The following is an 8,211-nucleotide window of genomic DNA, read 5'->3' as shown; positions in this document are numbered from 1 at the left end:
ATATTTCCCTTATGAAGAGGGACCAAAAGAGGTATTAAGCCTTAATAAAACACACATTACATATAAGCCAAGTTTCAACTCTGATCACAGATGACACAACATCAACCAAGTTTCACTAACATTGCTAATACAATTACATTCAAAACAAATATGACAAAGATCATCCCCACTAACAATTTCAACCACTTATCCAACTTAACTAAACTTTTCTCTATAAAACCCAGTCTGATCTTTTCACCATATCTTTCTTCCATCTCCAACACATTGTCTTCCATGCTCATCACACCCACTTCTTCATTTCTTACACTGCTAGTCCTTTCTTCTACATTTAGTCCATTTCCTTCATTTCCTTCTTCAATGCACCACTCAAAGAAGTTGCAACCAACCAATTCTCCACTCCCACCCTGTTCAACAAGAACACACACTCCTTCGTCAAAACCCAAATAAATAGACAGAGATTTATGGTTATATCAAACTGACCTTGAAGTTACGACAACTGATGAGTGCATTTTTATGCCCACATTTATGCTTTAAAATTAAATTTTTGATGAAATTCATGTGCTTGAATGATTGATTTGAAGATGATTTGTGATGATTGAAATTGTTGGGTTTGGGAATTAAAGAGACGTACAGATGGGCCAAACAGACAAACTTTACCCTTGCACCTCCTAAAATCCCTACATACACTCCTATTTCTGAAACAGGCCAACAACCAAGCCCAAACACTAAGCCTTTTCTACTACACCTCCCTAAGTTTCCTATACACACCCCTCCTAAACTAGACTCCACCAGATCATGCCACATGGCAATCTAAGACCCACACATCTAACCATCAAGAAGTTGCCATGTCATTAATCCTCTACACACCAAATTAACCATCAGTTGTTGCCACGTCACCACCCTTGACACATCATCATCTTCTCCAAACAGAAACCCTAATTTCATCATCCTAACCTAACCCTAGACGCCACTGCCATGCCGCCGTCATCACCGTGCCGCAAGGCGCCGCCATCGCAAACCCCAATGTCGCACCGCCGCTATGAACCCTAGATTTGACCAACCACCTCATCGCCAACGCCTACGCACAGCTGCCGTCACGCACAATTGCCGTTATGCACGGCTAATCTATCTTCTTCGTGCCGCATCAACCATGCCGCCACTTCTCCTTCTTCATCGTGAAACCGCCTCACCATGCCGCACACCACCTTCTTCCATGGCCACCGTCATCTTCCTCGCGGGTTCGCCAATCTCGAACCATCCATCATCATCGCGCCACCATCCTTTCCGCTCCGCAATCGGACCATCATTGCAAAGCCCATAGTCGCGCCGCCGTCACCGAACTCCAAAACGGCCACCACCTGCACTCAGAAAAACCATACAGAAATCCAATTCAGAAGCCGTGAGCCATCTCCATTTGAAAATCCTGGTGCGAGAAGCAAAGAAGCGTTTTTCATTCACGGTGCAAAAGCAGGTCGCATGACGACACAAAGAAAGCCCTTTACCCCAATCTGCAAAACCCTAATTTTCGGTAGGAAAGGGGCTTACACATGGAAAGTTCCCATTGGTCACGACCATATGAGTCAAAGCTGGTCAACAAGCCTTCTCTGGTCAAAGTCTGGTCAAACAGGAACTTTTGGTGATATTTTGGGAAACTCAGAAGGGACTAAAGTGCAGATAGAAGAAATTTGAGGGCATTTATGCAATTTTGGAAAGTCAGAAAAGCTAAAAGATAAAATTCAGTTGTTGAATTAATTTAATTTGGGAATATCAACAAAAAATATCTTCCAAATAGTGTTATAATGATCTAAATCTTTTAGTTATTTGGAAGATATAAGATAAAAGATTCTGTCAACTGAATATTCAGAGTCCAAGCCCAATCAAGCCTTATATAAAGAGACCCAGGGGGGACATCACTTCATTCATTCATTCACTACTTCTCTCACTTTTTCTTTCATCTTGTATTCAACTCCATTCATGGAGAGCTAAGCATCTAGGGCTATTCTGCTGTAATTCCATTATGGATTCTGAGGTTAGATTGAGTTAATGCAATTGTTTATTTTGATTATCAAATTAAGTTGTTTTCTCTCTATTTCTTTCATCTCTCTATCAAATTAAAAACAAAGATTTTTGCATCATAATGTGTTTGAATCTACATGAATATTGATTATATGAGTTCTAGGGTTGCTAGGTTTAATTGAGATTCTACTTTGATTTAATTTAGGAAATTTCATATGATTAAATGGTTTTTACTATTAATTGAGAATGTACTTTGATTGGTAGTAATAATTTCAACTATAATCAATTGAGAATTTACTTTGATTGATTAACTTTTAACTTGATTAGGAGATTTAAGAATAGACATGATTAAACACAATAGAATTTGATTGAGAATGTACTTTGGTTGAATTTATTGTTAATAATCTAGAAAGGTTTTGCATTTGATTGAGAATTTACTTTGGTTAAATGCATGATCGCCCTCAAATTAATTAAGAAGGTATTTTAATTAATTTAAAACTTAAATAATAATCAATTGAACAATTATCTGTGAATAACCGATGATGAATCTATCTTGGAAAAGCAGTGGAATTAACCTATTTCATCATAACTGTGTTTAAGTTTCTTATTTGTTCTCTAAACCTTCTCCAAACATCATTTTTATTCTTGAACATTGCATTGCATTCATAAGATTCAAATATTAAAAGGCAATTTCGTATTCGTTGGGAGACGACTCAGGGTTACTTTAACCCTATCTACTTTCTTGAATACTACTTGGCAATACTGAAGTTGCCTTGAAAAGTAGTATTAATTTGATAGCTTCAACGACATCCTATCAACAACCCCATAATTTTTTCCCCTTGTTTTTTTAGGGGTTATCGCAATACGAACAATGCATTCTGACCGTAGAAGCATGTAGGTTTTGCACCCAACCTCCTAACACTGCCACTACTGCGTTGCATGGCCAAACCCAAACATTTGCAAGAGAAAGATGAACGAGACATCCTTACCACCACCTCAAGACCACAGTGCTTGCCCAAGACGTAAGACAGCAGTGTGCTTGGCGAAGACGAAAGACGAAAGACGAACCTCCTCTTCTTCCCCAAGACGAAAATATACTTTGGTTGAGAGGGGATGCCCTTAAATGTTAGGGCTTGGTAGGCCACCTAGATAAAACACAAGACACATTCAATTTTAGTGCACAATGCCACGTCGATAAAAGAAAAAATACAGCTCATATCAATTTAACGTCGTCTGAGACCAGTTAACGGTTAGGGTAAAATGTATTTATTTTTACAAGAAATATGACCCAATTGAGACAGATGAAAAAAAGAGGACCGAACTAAGATTTCCATACAAAATTGAGGACCAAGGGAGGGTTTACACCTATATAAAAATTGTATAAAGGAGAGCGAATCACACTACAACAAATTATCCTTTGATCCTGTTTATAAATGTTTTACTACTTGTGACTTAATGAAGTCCATTGCCTACAACATTGGTATGCACTCTCTCAAAATAATTACTTGTTTCCATAGTTTTACATTTCTATTTAGATTTCATTTTATTAAATATTTTTTCATAACTTGGATAATTACCTTTCCTATTGCTTTTAATTTTAACCATTTACTTTACTTTCTTATCAGGAGCTCATGGTCTTGCAAATAACGTGATGAATACATGCATGCAAGAGTGTACAAAAAAGTTATAATTTGTAAGAAGAACTTTAGAGTGAAAAATTGATAGAAGAAATTGTATTCCTACAAAATTTTAAGAAATAATCATGACCAATAAACAATATGAAGTTATTTTCATACTTATTATTGATCTACTTTTCTCCATCTTATGTCTTCCTCTTTACTATTGCAACTTGAGTATTAATAATATTAATAAAATAAAATAATTTTTTAACAACATTATTATCAATTTCGATTAAGGAAGAAAATTAAAAAATATTCTAAAGAAAGTGATAATTAAGGTTTGTGAGTAGGGCTAACAAATATCTAAAAACATCCGGTATTATTTCTTGAATATCATATTACAAATTGTACTTAACTGATGTGACCCCTAAGAGGTCGTTCCCAACTCCTGCTCCTACTACGCGAATCGTCATACCGCCGATCGACCGTGTCAGATTGCCAATTGTCTTCCTTGAGGCCTTTCTCTGCAACTCTCCCAGTACATACCTTTTCAAATGCGCAACTCTCACCAATCTCTCTATGTTGTCCTGGAGGGCTACGCAATCTTCAGTATTGTGCCCTAGATTCTGATTGTACTGGCAATGCTTTCCCCCATCAGCATTTAGTGGAGTAGGTACTCGTTTTACTACGAACAGGTCCGCCCGTAGTGCCTCCTCCAGCACCGTCGCCTTGGAGGCATTCAAAGGTGTGTAACTCGTATATCAGGGCCTTGCATCACCCCCTTGTTCGTCTGGAACGAACAGTTGTTTTCCTTCCTTGTTTTCACGATTGGGCTTAACCGCTTGTGCTGCCTCCTCTCTTTGCTCCCTCAGAAAGGCGCACATTTTCTCAACGCGTATGAACTTTGCTGCCTTGTTTTGCAGCTCTCCAAGCATTTGCGGCTCCTCGACATATAGAAAATCAGCAAAAGGTCCAGGTTTTAATGCGGTCGTCAAGGTACTTATTATGAGCTTCCTATCTACATCCTTCCTCTACTGAACGCTTGATTAAACCGATCCATGTAGTCTTTCATCGTCTCCTCCCTCCCTTGTTGTATCTTGACCAGCGCAAGGTATGTCAAACCCTCTGCTTTGCTAGACACATACTGTTGACTGAACAAGTTTCGCAACATCGTGAATCCAAGAACTATCCCAGGCTCTAGAGAGTGGAACCAATCTAAGGCTTCTCCTTTCAAGGATAAATAAAAAAACCTGGCACCAGACTAGATTATCCGATGAGTAAACCACCATAGCATCCACGAAAGACCGTAGGTGCTTTTCTGGGTCAGTCGTTCCATTATACTTATCCATTGTGGGTAGCATTTTTTTTTTCGGGTATTGAAGCCCTCATTACTGCTATTGTAAAGGGATGAAGGCCTTCTGCCTGATCGGGATGCTCCACTAGCGCAATATGGTTACCCCTCTCGGGACGATTCACTGTGGCTGGGTTTTCCTCACTGACCGAATGGTTCCCTAGGTTATCTTGAGTATCCTGAGCATTTCTCCTCACAGCACTGGTTCCTCTTGGCCTCTATTCTCCGCCTGATCTATACGAGCAATATCAACTTGATGCTCTTGTGTCGGGATCACTGACTGCTGCACTGATTGCTCCCTCTGGCCATCATCACGCTCAGCCCTTAAAGTCGCCACCTCTGCCCTTAGTTCTTGCATCTGCCTTTGCATCTCCTGACGCACCCCTAACTGGAGCTGCTCTACCATTGTGGTCTCAAGTTGGGTTTCTTCTACACGCCTCGGGCCCCACAGTGGGTGCCATTTATTTCGGTTTAATTGGGGTCTGAGGTTGTCCGTCTTCAATCCTAGCCTCTTCTGCCTGAAGATATGACCTTCACTATGCCAATCCGTTCGTCTAGTGTTTAAGTTGTCCTCTCGGCGAGGAGTGGTCCTGTAGAAAATACTTCGACACTCAAGACAGAAAAAACTGCACCTTGTGTATTCTGATAGTAATTTGGAATAAAGATGATTTTACCGAAACATTAATATTGTATTTATTGGCCTCATAAATTTCCAGCTCATTAATTATATTAATTCTTCATTAATACAATATATTCTGTGCAATATAATATGTGGTGATGTGTGCTGATGACTTACGTGGAGTGTTTTGATTAAATAAATAGTGCTGATGTGACATTATTTAGTACCCTTATTCAGTTTAAGATATCAGAATTAGGGATTTGAAATTGGAATTGGGGATTTCATTTCCTTGCAGCGAGACGAAGCGGAAGACGATGACCAACTGCAATTTTGGACAAGACGAAGAGAATCCAGCCGATAGTTGACGCGAACTAAGGTAAGGTATTTAGTTTCGTCTTTGGTTTTCTGTTTGAACACATAAATTTCTTTTTGCTTTTATGAACATGTGCGTCTTCGACAATTTGGTTTTTGTTTTGGTCGGTAACAATTTTTATAATGATTTGTGGTCCTCATTTTGCATGTTCAATTGTTACATTGTAGTTTAGACATTATGGTCCCGAATTTTGTTTGTTGAATTGCTTATCAGCTGTAGTGGTCCCATATCTGTGAGTGGGGATGTTACTTTGTTCCATGTCCCCCTATCAGTGTCGATGTGAGTGTTTAGTTAGTGAGTTAGTGTTCCCGTAGTGGTAGGACTGTAATATTCCAAAGACTTGTTAACCCCCATAATGTATAGGTTATAAAAGCAACTTGCTAGGAACGTATTAAGATGGTGGTCCACCATTGTGGAGATTTTGTTAGTGATGATAATAGGCAGTTAAAATTTGAAGGAGAGAGAGCAGAATGGTTGATAACAGTTGAAAAACTGTTATTTTCATGCTTAAATTGATACTAAAAGCAACCTTTAACACTTAGAAACTAGCTTGAAATCATGCTTTTAGTCATATTTTCAGAAATAAGAGAGCTGGACAGGTTTATGCTTGATTTCAGTGTTTTTGTGCAGGTTTTAAGGTGAATTTGGTGAAAGAAGTGAAGAAGGAGAGAGATGGAATCAGAAAAGACATCAAAAAGTGCAAAAGGAGAAGCCGCAACTGCCGCTCAGCGGCAGTTTACCGCTGAGCGGCACTCAGGAGTTCATGTTGGAACCGCTGAGGGGCAAAATGGCCGTTGAGGGGAAGAAACTACTCACGCACTTACCGCTGAGCGGCACTTTACCGCTGAGCGGCACACTTATGGGCTTGGACCTAGATTTTCTGTAATTTTAGAATAGTATATAAGCTTTAGGACGTCCTAGGGTTTGTATCTTTGGCAGAAACGAAGCAAACACTCTCTCTTCCACCCCTTTGAAGGAGGATCTTGGATGCTCAGGCTACCTCTTCACCTTTCTAGGGTTTTATCTTTCATTCTTTCATTATTGTTCATCTAGGTTCACCATGAATATGGTGAACTAAACCTTGTATGTTTGTTGGGGAATCAATGTAATCTTTTGAAGCTCTCATATATGGAATTTGTGCTTGTATCTTAATCTAAGACTTATGCTTTCTTTCATCATTAGTTAGGGTTTTTCCTCTTTGCTCAATGCTTGCTTTGTTTAACTCATTCAATGCATGATTTTTTATTTTGTCGATACGGGAACGTACGGGAAAGTCTAGATCCGGGGAATTTCTCCCAATAGTATATTGGTTGCCTTAAGCTCCTGTGCTAAAAAAACTAATTATTAGGAATGCTAGGAATCGTATGAACTCGTAATTAGGGAGAAGCCTTCTTGAAAGGTAATTTAGAGAGTGGCATTAACAATGATGACTTGAATGTTGAATTCCTAAAATATATGAGAGTGGATAAGATGAAATTGACCCCCAACAACATATTCATCAATATATTTCATTGAAAGTGCTTGTCTTTTGTTTTAGCCATTGATCAACCTCATGCATACATGTTTATTTTCATCTTTTGCATAGTAAAATCCAATTATTTTGTTCTTAAGTCTTAGCTAATCAACAAATCACATAACTAAACTAGGTCGTGAGTCCTTTGGGAGAACGATACTTGGTCTTACCGAGTTTATTACTTGAAACGATTCGGTCATACTTGCCGATTGTTAAACAAGTTTGTGACATCATATTTTGGTGATCATAAATTTGTGCATCAAGTTTTTGGCGCCGCTGCCGGGGACTCGTGGTTTAACTGGTTAATTTGTGTGATTATTGATTATCTTTGACTTTAATTTTGAATTTCTGTTTTTAATTTTATGATTTTATTTTTTCTGTTTTTATTTTATTTTATTTTATTTTATTTTATTTTATTTTATTTGATTTGATTAGATTTTATTTTATTTTATTTTATTTTGTTTTGTTTTCTGTTTTTATTTTTTTTCGTTTTCTGTTTTTATTTTTTTTTTCTGTTTTCTGTTTTCATTTTTCTATTTTATGTTTTTATCTTCTATCTTGCTATCTTTTATCTTCTTATCATTTATTCTTTGTATCTTCTCCTATATCTTTTTGTGCTAACCAAATATTCTAGGGTTTTGTGTTCTTGTGTATGGAGGAGGCAATTCGAACTAGGAGCAAGATAACGCAGAACCTCTTCTTGAAGGTTTAGACGAGAGT

Source organism: Vigna umbellata, chromosome 10 (genome assembly GCF_029865625.1).
Source record: "Vigna umbellata cultivar VRB3 chromosome 10, Vumbellata_1.0, whole genome shotgun sequence".
NCBI lineage: Eukaryota > Viridiplantae > Streptophyta > Magnoliopsida > Fabales > Fabaceae > Vigna > Vigna umbellata.
The sequence above is the reverse complement of the archived record's forward strand: the minus strand, read 5'-3'. Positions refer to the sequence as shown.